At 33.9% G+C, this 22,660-nt stretch overlaps 1 pseudogene; it reads left to right on the forward strand.

Annotated features, from left to right (window-relative positions):
* Window positions 1-776: 776 nt before the first annotated feature.
* On the forward strand, window positions 777-22,051 carry LOC144376684 (putative N-acetylated-alpha-linked acidic dipeptidase; annotated as a pseudogene).
* Window positions 22,052-22,660: the final 609 nt, after the last annotated feature.

The raw sequence follows: 22,660 nt of genomic DNA on the forward strand, positions 1-22,660 counted from the left end.
AAGTAACATTTTTACTCTTTCTCTTTAGAAATACAGTATCACACATACTACAGGACTTCTAAAAATAATTTATCTGCTGAGTTGTGAGGCTGAAGAATTTTAAACTCTTGTTGAGATGTGTGCACTACTGACACTTTGTAAGTGACCCAGAGAGAAATCTCAAAATATCATGATGTCACAGCTAAAGCCTCTGCTCAGACAAAAATATCCTGAGACTACTGAAAAAATATAGAGAATAATGTCCCATATCATGATAGGAAAGTATTCAACACAATTCTATTACATCTGGACTGGGAAAAATATATAGGTTTTAAGCATTTCTCTTCAGAAATGTATAAATATAAATGGGTTAGAGTTTTCTTGTAAATTGAGGAAATTGCATATATTGAATGCATTAGTTCTGGAAGTCAAAGAACTTTTAAAAAAGATCTCATGAACGGCAAAAAAAAAATTGAGAAATATCCAGACTTTACCCCCCAAAATGCTGACTGCTTATATCCACTTTTACAAAGAGAAGGAGGCCCAGTATTTCCAAGTGCACGAGATGAACAACAAGGAGTTGACCAAGGTCCTATCTGAGAAAGAAAAGCAACTCCCAGAACAAATCAGTCAGAAATGTATTGAAGATTTCCAGAAGGAGAAAAATGAGATTGAACAAAAACTGGCTCAATTCAGAGAAAATAACCCTGATCTAGCCCAGGACTTCAAGACATCTGATGTCTACAATGGTACCAAACCCAGAACCCAAAGAGACAAGCTATGATTAGCATTAGAACATGACCAGGACAGGAGGCCCAGATTCCAAGTTGATATCAATAGACCAGTGGTCTCCATCAGCCAAAAGAAGAGAAGCAGGGTCTGAAGTCTCCATGGAGGGATTCATTGGAAATTTCTCACATGCCATCATCTATCATTATTTCCTCACCAGGATCAAACAGAACAATAAGGAAGGGTTTGAAGAGGAAGAAGAAAGTAAGTCCTCATTTTCAAGCAGTGGAGATGATGATGGATGTGGTGGGTCTGAAGGCAATGATTCTAGCTTGCTTATCTTTCTCAGGGGAATCCTCAGACAGACTTCATCTGAACGTTATTTATATTCTAAATTGTTATGGTCCTGCTTGAGAAATATACACAATAAAAGGAAGGTGTCCAAGTTGGAAAGAAGGGAATATGGTGCAGTAATTTCTACACCAAGTTTGTAAACCTGGGAAAGGAAGATCCTTCTGAAAGAATCAGTGGAAGTGTTACCACGTGGAATTACACTGAATTAAGACTCAAAGAATACAGAATGAGATAATTGTGCTTTAGAATGCACACAGAACTAGACTGAACATTCTTGATGTAAGTTCTGCTTTCAATTTCTGGCTTCCAGAGATAGTAGAGGGGACACCCAAAAACGTCTCACTCACTCCTTCTATGAAATTGTCCCTCAGGATGCTTATACTGAATCTGGAATTAGAGATATTGGATGGTAGTGGGTAGAGTAGGTGCATTAAGAAAATTGACCATCTCCTAGTATCTCTCTCTCATATTAAATTGGGCAGAGATATGCAGGCAGAAATATCTCTATGTGTATATATACCTCCTAGTTCTCAATGAGACTTTGGTCACTTATTTTTAAAAATGGAAATTAAAATTTAAAAACACCTCATCTATTTTGTCTAAATAAACTCATCCATGGAGTCAAAATTTTATAACTTTGAGAGCAGTTCTTATAAGTGATGCCTGAATTTATTCTGAGCAGAAGCTCCAGTTTCTTCCTATTGCCCCAGGTGAGTGAATCTCACCTTTCACACTCAGGATACATAATTAGACAGATATAGATATGATAAATACACTACTCTGATTTATCTTTTCTGACTTCGGCTTATGCACCAATATATGAATATATTCTTTTCATTGTCTTGTGTTTTTGAATGTATATGTAAGCCTAGGACCTTTTTCATAATTTCTTTCTTGAATATTCCTTGCTATTTCCATATTTTGTCCTCATGAATGTTAGTATCATAATAGATGAATCATATTTATATGAAAAACATTGAGTTTTCAGTGTTTAAATTGTTCTGAACTTTAACAATTATTTTCAGATAATAACGGTATTATTTACAATTGCTGTACATCTGCTGTCTTTTCACTACTAAATATGTTACATGAATATCTAGAACAATGTTAAGCAAAAGCACTAATATGATTCTGATTCTCAAGCTAAGTCTTAGTGAATTTTTATCCATGAAAATCATGCTGATATACACATTTGAAATAAATGAGGACATAGTAAGACATTGTATGTTTTCTTATTATTAATCAGTTTGAATATATAGTGTTTACTAATTTGCTGATATACACATTTGAAATAAATTAGGACATAGTAAAACAATGTATTTTTTCTTAATATTAATCAATTTGAATATATTGTGTTTACTAATTTTCCAAATACCTTTTCTCATAGAATGACTTTTTTCTAATTGTATTAGGCAAGATTTTCCACAAAAATAGAACTCACAGACAGAGATGACTTCATTATAAGGAAGTGGCTCAAATAGTTATGGAAGTTGAGAAGTCACATGATCTCCTATATGCAAGCTGGACACTATATAAAACTGGTGCTATAATTCAGTCTGAGTCTGAAGACCTGAAAACCAGTAAAGGCAGTCGTATAAATCGTAGTCCAAATTTAAGAGAAATACAATGAGATTTCTTAGCTCACACAGTTTGTCAAGAAATGGTAAAACCTTCCATCATTTGCTTTTTGTTATATGTAGTACCTCAGTGGTGAGGATGAGGTTCATTCATTTAGGGTAGGTAAACTACTCTACTGACTCCACTGATTCAAGTTGACACATAAAACTGTCACACTTAGTATTATTAGTAAAGAAACTGAGTTTTGAGTAACATGCCTAGTGTCATTCCTTTGTCACATTCCATAAATGTACCCCTTTGACTTTAAAATTATGAGTACAGCTTATGCAATTCTTTCAGGTACTCTTATGCTGGTAATATGATATTTAGACACTGCTTCTGAATATTAAACTTACTACCTCTTATTTTTCACATTTCATAATCTAGATTTGTATTGATGCACCCTATACCACTGAGTAATAAGATTTAAGGGAAATCTGATATGTACTAAATATTTACCTAAATCCCAAAGATGTCTCTCACTGTCTTCTCTAAAAAAAATATTTTAAAAATGCAAATAAATAAAGGGAGAAAAATTTCTCTTTCATACACAGAGTCTGGACTGGATTAGCTTATATTCTCTTTTACTTTTCAGGAAGTGGGATAAAGTATGGAATAACAAATATACAAGTGTTCTCCTAAGTGCTGTATGTTCACAGCACTAAACTACCAGAGGAGGGCCAGGTTCCCCTTCTTGCAGTGATGACTGAGCTGAGTCTTAAGGAACTAGTAAATCCAAGAGGGTAAAGAAAATGCAAAATTGTTTTGTCTCATATAAGTTCTTCCTTGGCAAGGATACCCCCCACACACACACACACAAAAATTGTCCACATCCTATCAATTCTACATTCAGTATTATCTTCTCCCCTCTTTTCCATCATTACAGTTAATGTGACCTGCTTTCTCAATCCCTGATACAAAAAATAATTATAATAATTTAAGGAAATAATACCTTGTTCTCTATTCCACATTATATTCCCTTAGATTTCCAGTTCTGTCTAAATTTTCTTCTTCTCTTTCAAAATTGTACTTTTTATGTTTTCTCTATGAAGGATATCCTTAATTTAAACTTCCAGCTTAAACCAAAGACATCCTTGTAAATTTTTGAGTTCTCAATTTTAGGCTTTTGAGGTCTTTAAAAAACATATGCAGTAGGTAATTGGCCTCAGTCTTTTATTTTCCACCCAACCTTTCAAAGGAAAGATCAGAGGAATCAAAAACAGGAAATTAAATCTCATAAAATCTTAGAAAATAAACACTAAAATATTTTCTCATATTTTTAATTGTTATATTATAGTTGTACATCAGTATCTTTAAAGAATTTATATTTTATCTGTTAAATAAAATGGATAAGAGTCCATTGTCTTACACCCTTCCTTAGCTTCTACTAAAACAACAGTGTAAAAACTATTGTTCTGTCAGACCTGTCATAGTGCCTCTCTATTTTTGTGATTTATTTTACTTGTGTACCCCTCTATTTATTAACAAGATGAAATTCATGAATTGAAAATAAAACCAATTATATTATTTAACCAAATTTGTTGAAAATTTGTTTTTCAATGAATACAAAGAAAAGTCTTAAGTAAATTTAAAAGTATTTATTTGAACAATTATAAGTAAAACAGAGCAATGCAAAATAAAACAAAAGCAGTTCTCAATCAGATAATCCCCAGAATTAAAACAAATTCAGGGAACTCCAGCCTAGGACTTGTTCTAATAGCATTTATAGAAACTGGAAGTGAGATATAAAGACAATTTCATTCGTTTATGGGTTACAGAGGCTTCTGCTATTAGTTGACATTGGATACTGTGGTTAAACACTGTAATAACTTGGTATGTTAGTCTTTCTTTTTTATTTATTTATTTATTTTATATTCTGAGAATTGAACCCCTCTCAAGCCACTGGGATTATCAACATGCATCACAACACCCAGGTTGGTTTGTTAGGTTTAGAGTGTGAGCTCTGTCCAAATAAGTAGTTTTCAATGAATTTTAAATTACAGACATATTTAGAGATATAAGGCAGGAAAAATGATAATATGAAAATTGGACCCCAATCACACACATGCAACATAGTTTAGCTGGAAACTAAAATAATATTTTCTGATTTGAAAGTACTACAGTTTTCATCATCTAGTAACATTAACACATAATCTTGAATGATTGGTCACTAGCAATGAATCTAGGTGAATATGAGAGAAGAATAGCGGGAAGATGTTCCTCCAAGGCCACAGTTCCCAGCCACAGTTGTAGCCATAACCTGGATATTGCTGGTAACATTGAGGGCTCAAGGGCAGCACTTCATGCTTCATATATGCTGTTGTAATTCCTTTGCTTAATTTTGCTACACACAACTTTATTTTAGCTGCAGTATTTGCCAACTCAATTAGTTTCTTGTCTATTTTCCACAGCATGTCTTTCATATTTTTACTTTCTTAGCATTGTATAATCAGTGATTTTATTTTTCAATTTATAACTCTCCCTCTTACAATGTCATCGCTTTTTTTTTATAACTGAAACATACTATATTTTCCACATTGGTTTTTATTCTTATTTCTATTAAGAGTTATACTTTTGCTAAAAGAAAAAGAAGAAGTATGAATAAACAACAAGAAAAGCCTTGTATTTTTATGTAAATGGCGAGGATTCCAGTGTTCTCACCTTGATTTCACTTCACTGTTTTAAAACTAGATTATAATAATTCTTACATAGGTCTATAAAAATGAAAGACAGTAAGAATATGTAATAGGCTAGGAGCAATGGTACACCCCTATGATGCCAATAATTTGGAAATATGAAGCAAAAGGATCACAAAATTAAGGCCAACCTCAGAAGTTTAGGGACATACTACCTCAAAATAAAACACACACACAAATAAAGCACCAGGGATATGGCTCAGTGACAGGGTGCCCTGACTTTAATCTCCAGTACCACAAAATGCTTTACAAAAAAGTAATTAAGTATTTTCAGGAGCATCATTGGGGTAATATATTCTTTTAACAATGGCTGGAAAAATTACCAGGCAGATATATAGTTTTTCCTGGGGTACATCTTCCCTAGTGCCATCCCCCACATCATTTCCTGCAGCCACCACAAGGGAAGTAGCTTCCCTCTGCTGGGCCCTTCCCCCCTGAAATACTGTTTCACTCTTAATCAAGAGCATTGGGGAAAGCCACCTATGGATTGAAACCTCTGAAACCAAACTCTGAGACTCAAAAATGCTTTTCATCCTCTAAGTCGTTCTTGTCAGAAATTTTGGTTACAGTGAGAGAAAAGTTCATTCTTTTCTATTAAAGCTATTAAAGGACTCTGTAAAATAAACAGGAGGGGGAGAGAGAGTCAACTATAAAATCTAGTTGGTATAGAGAGTAAGAATAAGGGAACATTTCTGAAAAGAATTTTCATAATTTGGAGAATTGTTCCTGTTTTAGTTGACCATTTAAGAGAATAAAAACAAGTAAACTGTTTCTTAACATATGACCCTCACTTACTCAGACAATAAATAAGGGAACGTTCAACACATCACCAAGGTTGAAAAATAGAATTTAACCTCGAATGGTCCTCACTCCTAATTGAAACTCAAAGTATCCTCACGTCCTTGATTAAAGATTACATTACTTTCAGCTTGGTGCAGTGGCCCACACCTATAATTCCAGTCACTCTGGAGACTAAGACAAGAGGATCATAGTTCAAAGCCAGCCTCAGCAAACTATGGATTCCCTCAGGAGTTTAGTGAGACCCTATCCCCCGCCCTCCACAAAAAATAAATAAATAAATAAAATGACAGAGGCTGTGGTCTAGTGGTTAAATGCTCTTGGGTTTAATCCCTAGAATTAAAAAAAAAAGCATACCTTATTGAACTAAACATGAACTCTTTTGAGTGTTTATTCTATTGTAATTATTATTTTTTCTTCTATATAAATGAAATCCCTGTCATTGTGAATGCAGCATATTCAGAAATATCTTGCAGGTTGGTGTGTCATAAGGATGAACTTGAACTTATAGGATGAAAACAGATATGCTGTGGAAAACACCAAGACTTTTCCCAATTCAGGCCCCCTTCATCATAATATTTTTCAGCTTTCCTACTGGATGGCACATGGCAACAATTTGCCCATTTTTGCATCCACAGATAAAAATCTAGTTGTTGAAAATCTTTCTTTTGACTGTCTTCTATATTTGGATAAAAAATTGAGAACAACACACTTTCCAATTCTTTAAAATTGCCCACTATGTTAAGGCAAATTGGTCTGTGCCCTAACAGAACTCATAAGAGGCTTCAACTTATGAGTGTCTGTGAGAAACAAACCCTGAGGCCACATGTTCACATCTGTAATCCCAGTCACTTGGGAGATTTAGGCAGAAGAAGCACAAATTTGAGGCCACATTCAGCAAGGTAATGAGGCTTTAAGTAATCTGAGATCTTGTCTCAAAATAAAGCATAAAAATTGCTGGAGATGTTACTAGAGGATAAGTACCCCCCCACACCCACCACCCACTCCCGAGTATAATTCTCAATTCCAACACAGAGAGAGAGAAAGGAGAGAGAGAGAGAGAGAGAGAGAGAGAGAGAGAGAGAGAGAGAGAGAGAGAGAGAGAGAGAGAAATGAACTCTCAGTTTGGTGGATTTCAACATGTTACAAATGACACAATTCCTTCACAAATCATAATTTTTTCTCATAGGTATACCCCCAAAATATTTTTTTTCTTTTTAACATAGAGATAGGTATCCCATTGGTTATAAAAATATGTATTATTTTTATCTGTAATATTTAAAATATAAAGAATATTTTGTGTTTATAGCAACTCAACTTTAGCACAGTAAGTGATTTAATAATATGTGAATATTATTGTTGATTTTCTCCATCATTCTAAATTATATTTTAGCTTCCCCATCACTATAGATCTTCATATTTCACTGGTACATATTTAGCCCTGGAGAAATGTCAAAATCAACTTTACACCATAAAATAAGATACTAATTTCAAATTTCAAAATAGCAGACCCTCCTTAACATGCAAATCTGAAAATCTCTTTCTTGCCTTTCATTGACATTCTTTTCTTTTTTTTTTGCTTTTTTTAATTGGTTGTTCACAACATTACAAAGCTCTTGACATATCATATTTCATACATTAGATTCAAGTGGGTTATGAACTCCCAATTTTATCCCAAATGCAGATTGCAGAATCATGTCGGTTACACATCCACAATTTTACATAATGCCCTATTAGTAATTGTTGTATTCTGCTACCTTTCCTATCCCCTACTATCCCCCCTCCCCTTCCCTCCCATCTTCTCTCTCTACCCCATCTACTGTAATTCATTTCTCTCCTTGTTTATTTTCCCATTCCCCTCACAACCTCTTATATGTAATTTTGTATAGCAATGAGGGTCTCCCTTCATTTCCTTGCAATTTCCCTTTTCTCTCCCTTTCCCTCCCATCTCATATCTCTGTTTAATGTTAATCTTTTCTTCTTGCTCTTCCTCCCTGCTCTGTTCATAGTTGCTCTCATTATATCAAAGAAGGCATTTGGTATTTGTTTTTTAGGGATTGGCTAGCTTCACTAAGCATAATCTACTCTAGTGCCATCCATTTCCCTGCAAATTCCATGATTTTGTCATTTTTTAGTGCTGCGTAATATTCCATGGTATATAAATGCCACATTTTTTTTTTATCCATTCATCTATTTAAGGGCATCTGGGTTGGTTCCACAGTCTAGCTATTGTGAATTGTGCTGCTATGAACATCGATGTGGCAGTATCCCTGTAGCATGCTCTTTTAAGGTCTTCAGGGAATAGTCTGAGAAGGGAAATAGCAGGGTCAAATGGTGGTTCCATTCCCAGCTTTCCTAGGAATCTCCATACTGCTTTCCAAATTGGCCACACCAATTTGCAGTCCCACCAGCAATGTACAAGTGTACCCTTTTCTCCACATCCTTGCCATCACTTGTTGTTGTTTGACTTCATAGTGGCTGCCAATCTTACTGGAGTGAGATGGTATCTTAGGGTGGTTTTGATTTGCATTTCTCTGACTGCTAGAGATGGTAAGCATTTTTTCATGTACTTGTTGATTGATTGTATATCCTCCTCTGAGAAGTGTCTGTTCAGGTCCTTGGCCTATTTGTTGATTGGGTTATTTGTTATCTTATTGTCTAATTTTTTGAGTTCTTTGTATACTCTGGATATTAGGGCTCTATCTGAAGTGTGAGGAGTAAAAATTTGTTCCCAGGATGTAGGCTCCCTATTTACCTCTCTTATTGTTTCTCTTGCTGAGAAAAAACTTTTCAGTTTAAGTAAGTCCCATTTGTTGATTCTTGTTATTAACTCTTGTGCTATGTAGATCGGAGCCAACTTTTTCTTCTATCAGATGCAGAGTCTCTGATTTGATATCAAGCTCCTTGATCCATTTTGAGTTAACTTTTGTGCATGGCGAGAGAAAAGGATTCAGTTTCATTTTGTTGCATATGGATTTCCAGTTTTCCCAGCACCATTTGTTGAAGATGCTATCCTTCTTCCATTGCATGCTTTTAGCCCCTTTCTCAAATATAAGATAGTTGTAACTTTGTGGATTACTCTCTGTGTTCTCTATTCTATACCATTGGTCCACCCGCCTATTTTGGTACCAGTACCATGCTGTTTTTGTCACTATTGCTCTGTAAAATAGTTTGAGATCTGGTATCCCTATACCACCTGATTTACACTTCCTGCTTAGAATTGCTTTTGCTATTCTGGGTCTTTTTTTTTTTCCATATGAATTTCATGATTGCTTTCTCTATTTCTACAAGAAATGCTGTTGGGATTTGATTGGGATTGCTTTAAACCTATAGAGGACTTTTGGTAATATTGCCATTTTGATAATGTTAGTTCTGCCTATCCATGAACAGGGTATATTTTTCCATCTTCTAAGATCTTCTTCTACTTCTCTCTTTAGGGTTCTGTAGTTTTCATTGTATAAATCTTTCACCTCTTTTGTTAGGTTGATTCCCAAGTATTTTATTTTTTTTTTGAGGATATTGTGAATGGAGTGTTTTTCCTCATTTCCGTTTCAGAAGTTTTGTTGCTGATATACAGAAATGCCTTTGATTTATGCGTGTTGATTTTATATTTTGCCACTTTGCTGAATTCATTTATTAGTTCTAGTAGTTTCTTTGTAGACCCTTTTGGGTCTTCTAGGTATAGGATCATATTGTCTGCAAATAGTGATAATTTAAGTTCTTCTTTTCCTATTTTTATGCCTTTAATTTCTTTTGTCTGTCTATTTGCTCTGGCTAGTATTTCAAGGACTAAATTAAATAGAAGTGGTGAGAGAGGGCATCCCTGTCTTGTTCCAGATTTTAGAGGGAATGCCTTCAACTTTTCTCCATTCAGAAAGATGCTAGCCTGAGGCTTAGCATAGATAGCTTTTACAATGTCAAGGTAAGTTCCTGTTATCCCTAGTTTTTCTAATGTTTTGAACATAAAGGGATGCTGTACTTTGTCGAATGCTTTCTCTGCGTCTATCGAGATGATCATATGGTTCTTATCTTTAAGTCTATTGATGTGGTGAATAACATTTATTGATTTCCCTATATTGAAACATTCTTGCATCCCAGGGATGAATCCTACTTGATCATGGTGCACAATTTTTTTGATGTGTTTTCGTATTCAATTTGCCAGAATTTTATTGAGGATTTTTGCATCTAGGTTCATTAGAGATATTGATCTGTAGTTTTCTTTCTTTGAGGTGTCTTTGTCTGGTTTCGGAATCAGGGTGATGTTGGCCTCATAGAATAAATTTGGAAGAGCTCCCTCTTTTTCTATTTCCTGAAATAACTTGAAAAGTATTGGTATTAATTCTTTTTTAAAGGTTTTGTAAAACTCTGCTGTATACCCATCCGGTCCTGGGCTTTTCTTGGTTGGTAGTCTTTTGATTGCTTCTCAATTTCATCCATTGATATTGGTCTGTTCAAATTGTGTGTATCCTCCTGACTCAGTCTGGGCAAATCATATGACTTAAGAAATTTATCGATGTCTTCACTATCTTCTATTTTATTGGAATATAGGTTTTCAAAATAATTTCTAATTGTCTTCTGTATTTCTGTAGCATCTGTTGTGATATTGCCTTTTTCATCCCGTATGTTAGTAATTTGAGTTCTGTCTCTTCTTCTCTTTGTCAGCATGGCTAAAGGTCTGTGAATCTTATTTATTTTTTCAAAGAACCAACTTTTTGTTTTGTTAATTTTTTCAATAGTTTCTTTTGTTTCAATTTCATTGATTTCTGTACTGATTTTAATTATTTTTTGCCTTCTGCTACATTTGCTGTTGTTTTGCTCTTCCTTTTCTAGGGCTTTGAGATGAAGTGTGAGCTCATTTATTTGTTGTTTTTTTCTTTTTTTGAGGAATGACCTCCAGGCGATGAATTTTCCTCTTAAAACTGCTTTCATTGTGTCCCATAGATTCCGATATGTTGTGTCTGTATTTTTATTTATCTCTAAGAATTTTTTTATTTCCTCCTTTATGTCTTCTGTAACCCATTGATCATTCAGTAACATATTGTTCATTTTCCATGTGATGTAGGATTTTTCCTTTCTTTTTTTATCATTGATTTCCAGTTTCCCCGATGTGTGGAGAGGGAAGGCTAGGGAATTGCACACCTGTAGCTGCAGGTTTCAATGAAGTTATCTCCTCCACCGCAGTCTGGTGATGTCAGTTCTCTGCCATGGTGGTATCTCTTGCAAATGGCGACAGTTCATTTCTCTTTGCTGGGTGACCAATGCTATGGGTGGGTCCTTACTGTCTTTCTCAAGGCCCATTTCAAACCTGTGGCCACTACCTATGAAGGCTTGGTTGGCATTTACCTCCGTAGGATCAGAAGGGCTGACTGGTTGTTTCAGCTGGATGGATTAGTGCTGAGTCACAGCTGTTTGTCTGCGGGAAGCAGGCGAATGGGAGCTTGAATTCAGCTGATCTGGGCTCAGTGTGTGTTCTGAGAGGTCCAGACTGCTCGCCCCAGATCCACGTCAGCTCAGCATTGCCTAGTGATCCCAGTGGGTGAGCTACATTTTATTTTCTTGAGGGAAAGACACTGCTTTCTCCCGAAGCCCACAGAAACTTCATTGACATTATTTTCTAATATATTTTTTCTGTCTGAAAACTTTTCTGAAGCTAGCATAATATGTGTTTACACTATGCTTTAATTTTAATAATACAAATTGTGTAGATCTAGGACATAACAATTCATGTTAAACATAAGAAAGGCATTTTAATAACTATGTATTCTTCAGGAAAAATACTAACTTTAAGTTCCTTTTTATATGAACACAATTGAAATGTAATAATGAAGCTACTGTGAAGCTTAAGAAGGCAAGAGTATGAACATGAATTTAAGAAATTGCATAAACTTCATCTTTTACACAAGGTAGGCTGCAACTTTATCTTCTTAGAATAAACAAGGTGGACTGGACTTGCTGATAGCACTTGACATTGTAGATTAGCCACTGATAGGAAGGAGTGAAGAAAATTCATATTAAGAGCTAGGAATTATTTCAATAACATTTTAATATTTAATGCCAATATTTATTTTTGGATACTCTTTTAAATTCTAATGTGAACTCTAATTGCATTATTTTATCTGATGTCACAATCATTGGGTTGAATGTTTGTCTATCACTTAAGATGATTCACCTGAGAGGGATCAGGTAGAATCCAAAGTTAAAGCTCATTTGGAGACAAACTCTTTATTTTCAGACTCATCAATTCCTTCTGGTTCAGCTTCTTTTTTTTTTTTTTTATTATGAGTGCAGTATTGGTGGTTTCCATTTTGTATTTTTTGAGGGGGAACTGGGTATTTACCCAGGGCACCTAATTATTGAGCTACACCCATAACTCTTATTACTTTTGAAACAGTGTCTTGATAAGTTGCTTAGGATCTCACTAAGTGGCTAAAGCTGTCCTTGAACTAGCAACTCAGCAGCCTCAGCATTCTAAGGTGGTGGGATTAAGGTGGGCTCCACCAAGCCCAGTAGTATAAGTGTTATTGGTTTTTAAAAAATATTTTTTAATATTTATTTTTTTAGTTATAGGTGGGCACAACATCTTTATTTTATGATTTTATTTTATTTTTATGTGGTGCTGAGCACTGAACTTAGTGCCCATGCACGCCAGGTGAGTGCTCTACCTCTGAGCCACAGCCCCAGACCATGTTATTGTTTTTTTTTTTAAAATACATAATACATTTGTATGCAAGCCACACAATATATATTCAGTAAATGTAAAGTCTATAAGTCTTTTCACCAGGACTGAGTAGTAATGAAACTGGCAAAGTGAATGTAGTTATGCCCAAATCCTATGGTGACTGGGTCTATAAGGTAATTCATGCAGATGGACCAGGTGAGTTCTTTCTGAAAGACTTGCAGGATGTCTGAGTCCATTTATTTCTTTTGTCTCTTTTCTTTTTATTTTTAAGGGATAAAAATCTGAACAATTGTATATTTCCACCCAGAAAAAACAAAGAATTAAGAAAAGTTTTACTCAAGTTATGATGTAATAATAATCATGTCTAAAGAAGAATAGAATTTACTTTTTATATGACACGAACAGAAAACTGAGGCATAAAAAGATCTCTCAAAATCTGTAGAAACCACTATGACTTTCCTAGTCATCAACATTCTCATTCTCTATTTTTCTCATGCATAAACCAGTTTCATATAATCCCTAGTGCTCTTCCTTTCCAAATTGAGATGAGACAGAATGGCTCCCACAGGGAAGAATGGTGAGGAGAATGGCTGTTTTGCCATTAAGGAAGTGGTGACCAAAGAATGCCCCTTCAACGACCACAAAACTATCCAGGGAGTGGGCTTCAAGACATGTACCTCAGTCACTCAAGATCCAGAAATTTGCTGTGAAGGAGAAGGGGACTCTAGATATGTACATGGATTCCAAGATTGCAAGCTGAGCAAAAATTTCTAGAAAAGAAGAATACACAGTGTCTGAATTCTGTATCCATGTTCTTTTGTCTGGAAACCTAACAAGGATGAAGATTCACCAAACAAGTATTACATTTTGGTAGTGTACATTCCAGTTGTCCCATTCAAAAACCTAGACAATATGGATGAAAACTAATGGTTGATTGTCAAATGAAGTTATAAAACTGCCTTAAAAAAAAAAGGAATCTCAGTTTCATGGAGATGTGACATTCCTCTAAACAGTTTTAAGCATGGGTGTTTAGCCCAATTTACATTTTATAGTGTGGATTCTGAATACCCTTAACATGAGCCATAATACTTACTGCCAGTAATTCACATAGAAAAGGGCATGTAAATGCTAGGGACTTAGCTCAGTGGAAGAGTCAGTCTCATCATTGTGGAGGCCCTGGTTTTGGTTTCCAGAACCAAAAAAAAAAAAAAAAAAAATTAAAAAATGAAGAAAGTGAAAAAAGAAAAAAAGTGAAAAGGAGTGGCCCTGCCATTGAACTTTTACCTTAGTTATTTTATTTAAATACTAAATTTGATAGTATTATGATTTCAACCAGAATCCAGTACTCCCAAACAATTTCTAAATGTCTAAAAGCTAATGATTAAAGTTAATATTGTAAATCTGTATCAGATTTCAACAAGTCTACTGAAAAATATATTAATCTATTGTGATAAAAATCCTACCTTTATTATATATTCTCCTGTAAAAAATACACACAAATTATAACAGGTACATCTTGCAAATCATTAAAACTATTATCAAGTAACGTTCTCATTAGAAAATTATGTATTTATCTTAATTGATGCCAGAAAACAAGCAGTGCTTTCTTTCTGTTGGAATATATTTTGCCACACTTTCTGAACAGGACCCCATAGCTCAAAAAATAAGAACCAGTACATGGGATGACAGATAATTAAAAACTTTCTGCACAACAAGAAACCAACAGAGTGAAGAGAAACTACTGAACCGAAGAAAAATTGTGTCATCATCTCTATGACAGAGTATTAATATTCAGAACAGAGCGAACACAAAACATTGAGCAGTATAAAAACAACTTATCCAATTAACAAAGGAGGCATATGAACTGAACATATTTATATGTTGTATATCTCAAAAGAAATACAAATATCTGACAATTATATGAAAATATGCTCAGTGTGTACAGGATTCACACCTGTAATCCCAAAGATTGGAGAGTCTGAGAAAAGAGGTTTACAAATTCAAGACCAGTTTCAGCAACTCAGTAGACTCTAAGTAACTTGTTGAGATTCTGTCTCAAAATGAAAATTAAAAAGATCTGGAGAGGTGGCTCTGTGTTAAAACACCTCTAGGTTAAGTCTCTAGTACCCAAACTTCATAAAAAAATACCAAGGAAGGATAAAAGAAATATTTAATATTTTTATTTCTCAGGGAAATTCAAATAAAAAATACAGTATGATTCTCACTCCAATGAGAATGGAAATTATCAAGAATACAAAACAAATAACAGCAAATTCTTGTAGAAATGTGAAAAAAGAAAATATTATACACTTTGGTGAGGATGTAAATTGGTTTTTTAAATACAAAGGAACAACAATGCAACACATAAATTATTGAAGTAAATTAATCATCAAATTAATTCCAAGGGATGTACAAAGTTAAGAAAATATCAGTCTAAACATTTATAATAAAGAATTATATCACTTCACAGAAAATAAGTTTATTTTGCTTATAATTGAAGTTCATATATTTGCTTGCTTTGATATGGGAAAGTAAGCAGAATTGCTCTTCTGTAAACTGACCTAAGAAATATGTCTGTGGGATCACCGATACCTGATGCAGAAGTAATACTATGAAGATTGTATATGGTACTGGCAGGCTTCAGAAATCTTCTAGCCAGTCCAAAAGGTACTCTGTGGGTTTTGGAGAAGAATGAGTTGGGCTCTTCAAGGTTTTTTTTTTTTTTTTTTTTTTTTTTTGTTGTTGTTGTTGTGTTTATTTGGCCCTAAAACCATACCCACTTTCTCTAAGAGATTGCTTTCCTTGGAAATTGGGCTAGATGCTTGAATTGATGATCCATTAGGTTTGTCCAAAAAAAAAAAAAAAAACTGATTTAGCTCCTTTGCTAATCTCCATAAACAATCTTGTAAAAACTTCCTCTCATAAATAGCCACTGATTTTACAACACTTGAAACTTCATAGGTCAATGTAATTTTTTTGGATTTTTTTTATTTTTTGCTTATGAAATGACAGAAATAAAGTGTCATAAATTTATGCTTTTAACAAGCATTTTGGGAAACTCAGAAATGTTTTGCTTCAGATTGGCTTTAATTCTATCCTGTCTTGTGGAGAGTTATGCAGTTATCCATTTGTTTATGTATGTTTTAAAAATTTTAATCCAAGAATATCTTTGATCCCTCTCTACACTGGCGATTTCTCCAGCCCTCACATTACAGATTTAGCTTCCCATGGCTTCATCAAGGGAAGGAATTTGATTTGGCAGTGCCTGACCCATTTCAAGAGTACATGGGAGAAAGGCCAAGATTATTCCTTGCTCAGTGAACATTGTGGGGCTATTTAATGTGTAATTTACATTATACTTATTTATTTGTTTAATTTTTATATAGTCTGAGTTGCTCAGGCTGGCCTTGAACTTGATATCTTCCTTAGTGTTTTAAGTGGTGAAATTATAGATGTGCACAACTGGGACAGCTGTAATTTGCTTATTATTACAAAAAGGAAAGAACAATGGAAAAATATTAAATAGTTTATTTACTGACTTTGAGAAATAGTGTTTTAAAAAGAAACAAATCATATTGCCAACGTACCAAACTTGATCTTTAAATACAGATTCCTCCATTTTCCTGGCATACTTCACACCAAGATTCAATTGTGGGAATACAAGGGTTTTAGAAGGAATGAAAATTCATACCTGACCTTTTAGTCTTCCAACATACATATATGTATAGATTCAATTTATGGTCTGGTTAGTTTTCACAACTGTGCTTTCTAGAAATGATCTTGGATTATAAAAGCACAAGCTGCACTCTGGAGTCCCATAATTGTTAAACACAAAGGCTTTATTTCCAGTTCTATATCAAATTTTCTAGCAGAATCCACTACTCTGCAAAGTATAAAAATCTATTTATTAAGAAAATCTGAGCAGAAGTTGTGGAACAAGCCTGTAATCCCAGCCACTCCCTGACTAAGTCAAGAGAACCACAAGTTTCAGACCAGCCTCTGCAATTTAGTGAGTGTCAAAGAGATTGAACTAGATCCTCTCTTAAAATTTAAAAATAACACACGCACACACACACACACACAGAACTGGGGATGTAACTCAGTTCTAAATCACCCCTGGGTTCAGTTCCCAGTAGCTAAATAAATTGATTAATTAATTAAAAAATTTAAAAGATTAAATTGAAATTTAAAATAATAAAAAGCTGGGATACATATAGTTCAGTGGTAAAACACCCCAGGGTTAGGAAGAAGGAAAAAAAAAAGTAAGAAAAGGAATGAAAGAAAAAAGAACCTCCTATTATTTTTTTCCAAAATACTCATAAAGTTGCTGTAGGGGTGTTGAGAATAAAATGATTTAATTTATTATTTTGGTTTTTTTTTTTGGTATTTGAAAAAACCCTGATAATTAATTTCTGGTTCTTGTGTAATTGCAAAATAAATTCTAAATATCTGCTTTTTTTTTTTTTTTTCGGAGAAAGCAATTGATGGTTTTCAAAGCTTGTAAAGCTGACTACTAATTCTGTCTAGAAAAATCAGGGCCACCTTTCCCTGACAAAATCTACACAAGTACCTTCCAAGACAGATATTAAAGCTGATATCAGAGAGAAAGGAAAAGTTCATGTTTGTTTCACTTTCCTTTGGACTCTTCACTGGTATCTACTGCCACCAAATGAGAATTAGATTGGATTATTATATGGCAATGATCTCCACAAATCCTGATGTAACTTTTTTTTTTTTCCCCAGGTAAATCTTAGAACCAGAGACCCTGAAATCAAGATTGTTTAGAAGTTGCAGGTGAGTGGATGGCAGAAGCCAACAATGGACAATAGTATGCATATTTTCACAAAGAACTGGGTACTAATTTGGGGCTGCTTCTACTGAATTTCCTTTCATGGCTCTAACCATGAAGAGCAGTCCAGCAGCGCGCTCTCCTGCAGGGAGCTCTCCAGGGTTCACCCCCTTGAAGTTTATGGCATATGGACTAGGCTGGGCTTGAAGAGCTAGGATTGTGGAGTCATCTCAGTTGTGTGGATGCAGTACACTAAATCTCCACTAGAGGGGGTGAGGTCTGCCCGGGCTCTGGGAGCAGCTAGATCTGGAACCCATCCTTCGCATTGTCCTCCTTGTTCTGCTGTTTATTTGTTTGAAAAAAATTGATTCTTTCTGACAAGAAGAAGTCCTAAGAAGAATATATTCTGGGGGCTGGGATTGTGGCTCAGAGGGAGAGCACTTGCCTTGCAAGCATGAGGTGCTGTTTTTAATCCTCAGCCCCACATATTAATAAAATACAGATATTGTGTCCTCCTATAACTAAAAATATAAATATTAAAAAAGAATATATTCCCTTAACCAGTTCACTTCCTTTTATTTTCCTTTTCTAAGAAAAGGGAAAATATATGGTTTTGAGAGTCACCTAGCCCAATTTAGAAAAGTAGACAAAACAAAATTATACATTTTCTAAAGAAAATGGTTTGACAATAATTTGATGTGGTCTTCTTTTCTATGCACCTTATGGATTTTTCTTAATGTAGTCATTCCCATACATAATAACATGAGAATTTCTGTTTAATGTCAGAAACTCATTATTGTAATTTATTTATTTATTCATTTGCTGGACCACTGGATGACACCCCAACTCCACAGTTTTTAAGGATTACTAATATAAAGATTGCAATTCTTGTTTTGTATAACTATAATTAACTCCCTGGTTAACAACAGACATGTAAGTTTTACTGTGTCTATTTTTTAAAGTATTTTCCTTTCTTCAATTGATTTGTGTAGCTTCAAAGCCCAGATGAATGTTTTAAAGGCAAATCTCTTTATGAGAGCTGGAATAAAAAGAATCCTTCACCTGAGTTTAGTGGCATGCCCAGGTTAAAAAAAAAAAAAAAACAGCAACCCAGCTTTCTGCTGGATTTGATTTTTTGACTGGGATTGTTTAGAAAATATCAGATTATTTTCTTTCAGTCATAAATTTAAAAAATTAAATTTCAAAATACTCTAAGATCAGATAAAACAAATGCTTAAGAGTCTCAAATCCAATATTATGATGTGTATTGAAGTTAAATCTGTTGGCTATCAAAAAATGAGTGTTATTAGAAAGGGTACTTGCATATGGTGCATAAATATAAAGTTAGAATAGAGATAATGGTAAAAAGTGATTCTCATCATATTTCTATCACCTCATCACTTGTCTTTTTTCTGAACACCACACAGTTAACAGATACTTTGGTTACTCTAATATTGAATACAAGCATTACTTCCGCATTGGTTGTTTCCTCACAAGCAAGAGAAAAGAACTATCTAAGTTGTTTGAGAATGTTGATATCAACAACATGTATAATTTAATGTAATAAAGGAATAATTTACATCTGAATTACCTGAAAAAACTGGTTACTTATTTCACTTTATCACATACCACAAATACAGATGTTAAATGGAATAATCTAAAGGAAAATATTTTCAAATTTCAGGAATCTTTTTTAAAAGGAACTTATAAACTAGTCATAAAACTGGATATTTTGTGATCAAATTAATGTTTCTCTCATTCTTTTCTGCATGTTTAAGAGTGTCATAATAGGGATGGAGTTTAGTTTAATTGATTTTTAATCTAAAATTGATGAAAAATTACTCTAAAATAATGCTGTTTTTTACCCCTAAAAGGATTAGTAAATTTGGGTCTGATAATGATTTTGATGTGTTCTTCCAAAGACTTGGAATTGATTCAGGCAGAGCATGATATACTAAAGATTGGGTAATTGTCTTTCACTAAATTCTTCAAGATTATTTATGAATCTATTTTAGCCAAACAAATAATTTTGACTTCAAAAAGTGGCTCAAGCATTAAAGGAGGTGAGGAATATGAAGGCAGAAAGAAGACCTGGTATGGCTTAGCAGTGCTGGTCCTATTTGGGGTGGGTCCTGCATCTGATGTCTGAGCCCTTGTTCACTGCCCCTGGCCCCAGTACTCCTGACTGCAAACTTCTTTATGTTATATTAAATATATTTTCTGTTTTATTTGTTGGCATTGCATTCATAAAGCCATTTTATTCATATAGGAATTTTCTCTTAAAATGTTTATATTAGTGCATTATAGTTATATGTAATATTTGGGTTCATTTTGATATAGTCATAGAGGCATAGAATGTAATTTGTTCCATTTCAGTCCCCAATGCTTCTTCATGCCCTCCCCTGCTCCTTTCCTGTTTTGATTCTTCTAGTCTAATGACCATCCTTCTATTTATTTATCATTTTGTTAAAATTGGTGCTTTGTAGAACATAAAGGTCGAATGCAGCTATACACATATGACATAATATCTTTACTTTTAATACCATTTGAAATTAATCTATATAAATACCTGTATAAACATTTCTATCTTTATCTCTTATAGATCCAATTATTAGATTAATCTTTAAAAAACAAGTGACATAATGCACAATGAAGATATGAGTCATATGCCATTCCTTTTGTTGTTGCTGCTACTATAAGTTTATATTTTTATTTTTATCCAAATAACATAGATGAATAGTTTATAAAACCTCATAACTAAAACTAGTAGCTTTTAATATCAGTTTGGTACTTGTCCCACTTGATTTCTATTTGTCAGGTGAAAAGTCTTTCAACTTTTATTTTTAATATGTATCTACCTCCATCTTTATAAATTATCAACAACAAATAAATGATCAATATAAAAAATTCAAGCACCTTGGAAAATGATCAAAAGGCATAAATCAGCAGTTTGAAAAGTTTTTCTTTTCTTTTTCTTTCTTTCTTTCTTTTTTTCTTTTCTTTCTTTCTTTATTTTAGTGTACTGAGAGCTAGAACCCATGGGATTTTACCACTGAACTGCATTCCCAGTCCCCTTTTTACAATTTTTAGTTTGAGGCAGGATCTTCCTAAGTTGCCCAGGCTAGCCTTGAACTTATGATCCTATTGCCTCAGCCTTCCAAGTTGCTGGGATTACAGGCATGCACCACTGTGCCTAGATGAAAAATCCTTCCTTCTTGGCTTTTTCTTATACTGTTGACTTTCCTTATACCTGTCTTACCATCCCTCCCTCTCCATAGTGAGATTCTGCATTTACTTCTGAACCCCTCACTGCATGGACAGTCTACTTTTCCACACACTGTTCATCAGAGAATAATTTTTTAATAAAATTTCAGTCTTTAAAAAATACCACATATTTCCCTATATAATATTGTCATGTTTATTTACTAACTTCTAATAGTTTGGTCTTTTTAAATTATTTTTATTCAAATGCAATACTTTTCTTGACTTTTCCTCAGTCTCCTAAAACATTTTCACATCTCTGCTATGGTTAAAGACAAGTCTGTAAGTTTACTCCAAAAGAATGTTTTTATATTATTGTTTATATCACACATGCATATATTTGACTTACTACAAGCCTAGAGTGAGTTTAAATACTGTAATAGTAGACCCATATTAAGTAGCACATTGAGATATTTAAGTACTTCCTTTTATTTATTATTGGACAAACATTAACAGTAAATAAAGTGCTGTGTATTTTATTATAAGCTCTCTTACAAGAGATGTGTGTTGCTTTAGTAGAAAACACACAAATTCAGCAGCTATCCATTGTATCATAGTGTCTATGAAACATGAGTTGGTGGAAAAATTTTATGATCCAACCTTTAAATATCACCTCACTGTGGCCCAGGTTCAAGGAGGGATGATGTTTTTGAAATGGCCAATTCCATAGTGCTTCCTTTTGACTGTGGAGATTATGCTGTAGTTTTTAAAAAGTATGCTGACAAAATCTATGATATTTCAATGAAACATCCACAGGAAATGAAAACATACAGTGTAACATTTGGTATGCTGCTCGTCCTCTTTCCAATGTCATTATTTGTATGTCTCCAGTAATTTCTGAAATGCAATGACCTTCCTTAGGACATTTATTTTTTATTTTTGTTCTACATGATGAAGTATTCTGTTTACTTGTGCACATGTAGTTTTCATGTCATGACTGCTCATATACCTTGTAAGAAACAAAAGAGGATGATCTTCTATATTCTCATTTTTTTTACCTATGTAACAACATCATTAGAAATTACATTCTTAAAGCTTTTGATGATTCCAACTTCTATTTCAGATGCACTGTTTTCTGCAGTAAAGAATTTTACAGAAATTTCTTCTAAGTTCAGCAAGAGACTTCAAGATTTAGACAATAGCAAGTAAGTTCTACATTTATGTACATAATGGATATAATTAACAGGAAATACAAGTTGACATCTTGGTTACAAAAGCATCTTTGGGACATTTTGACTGTGTTTGTGTCCACTGTACAGCACCCTGTGCAGGGTTGCCTACCTCCTAAAGACCTATCTCTGACATTGCTTAGTGAATTGTGCTGCTCAGAGATGCCAGTGTCTTCTTGCTGCCAGCTAATGAGGTACAATATACCACCCAAACACTGAAGGGTCCTCCATGTGTTTCCCCAGCTCTTTTTTTTTTAATCTCTTGCTCTTTCATTGTCTGTACATCACACTTCAACCAAATTCTCTTATTTCCAAAAACATACCTTCTTTCTACCTCTTCTTGAAGTTATTACCTCCATGCAGAAATCCTCATCTGCACCTCCAGCTGGTTAAATTTAATTTATCCAGAATATGAATTAATTTGAAACCATTATTTATGTTAAACATTATATATGTGAAATTTATATATGTTAAACATTAGGATTAATCCTATGTAAAATCATAAATGTAAAACAATTTGATCAAAATTTTAAAGTTGATAATGTGACAATACTAAAATACTATCAACTATGCAAACTATGCAAATTTC

Source organism: Ictidomys tridecemlineatus, chromosome 4 (genome assembly GCF_052094955.1).
Source record: "Ictidomys tridecemlineatus isolate mIctTri1 chromosome 4, mIctTri1.hap1, whole genome shotgun sequence".
Taxonomy (NCBI): Eukaryota; Metazoa; Chordata; class Mammalia; order Rodentia; family Sciuridae; genus Ictidomys; species Ictidomys tridecemlineatus.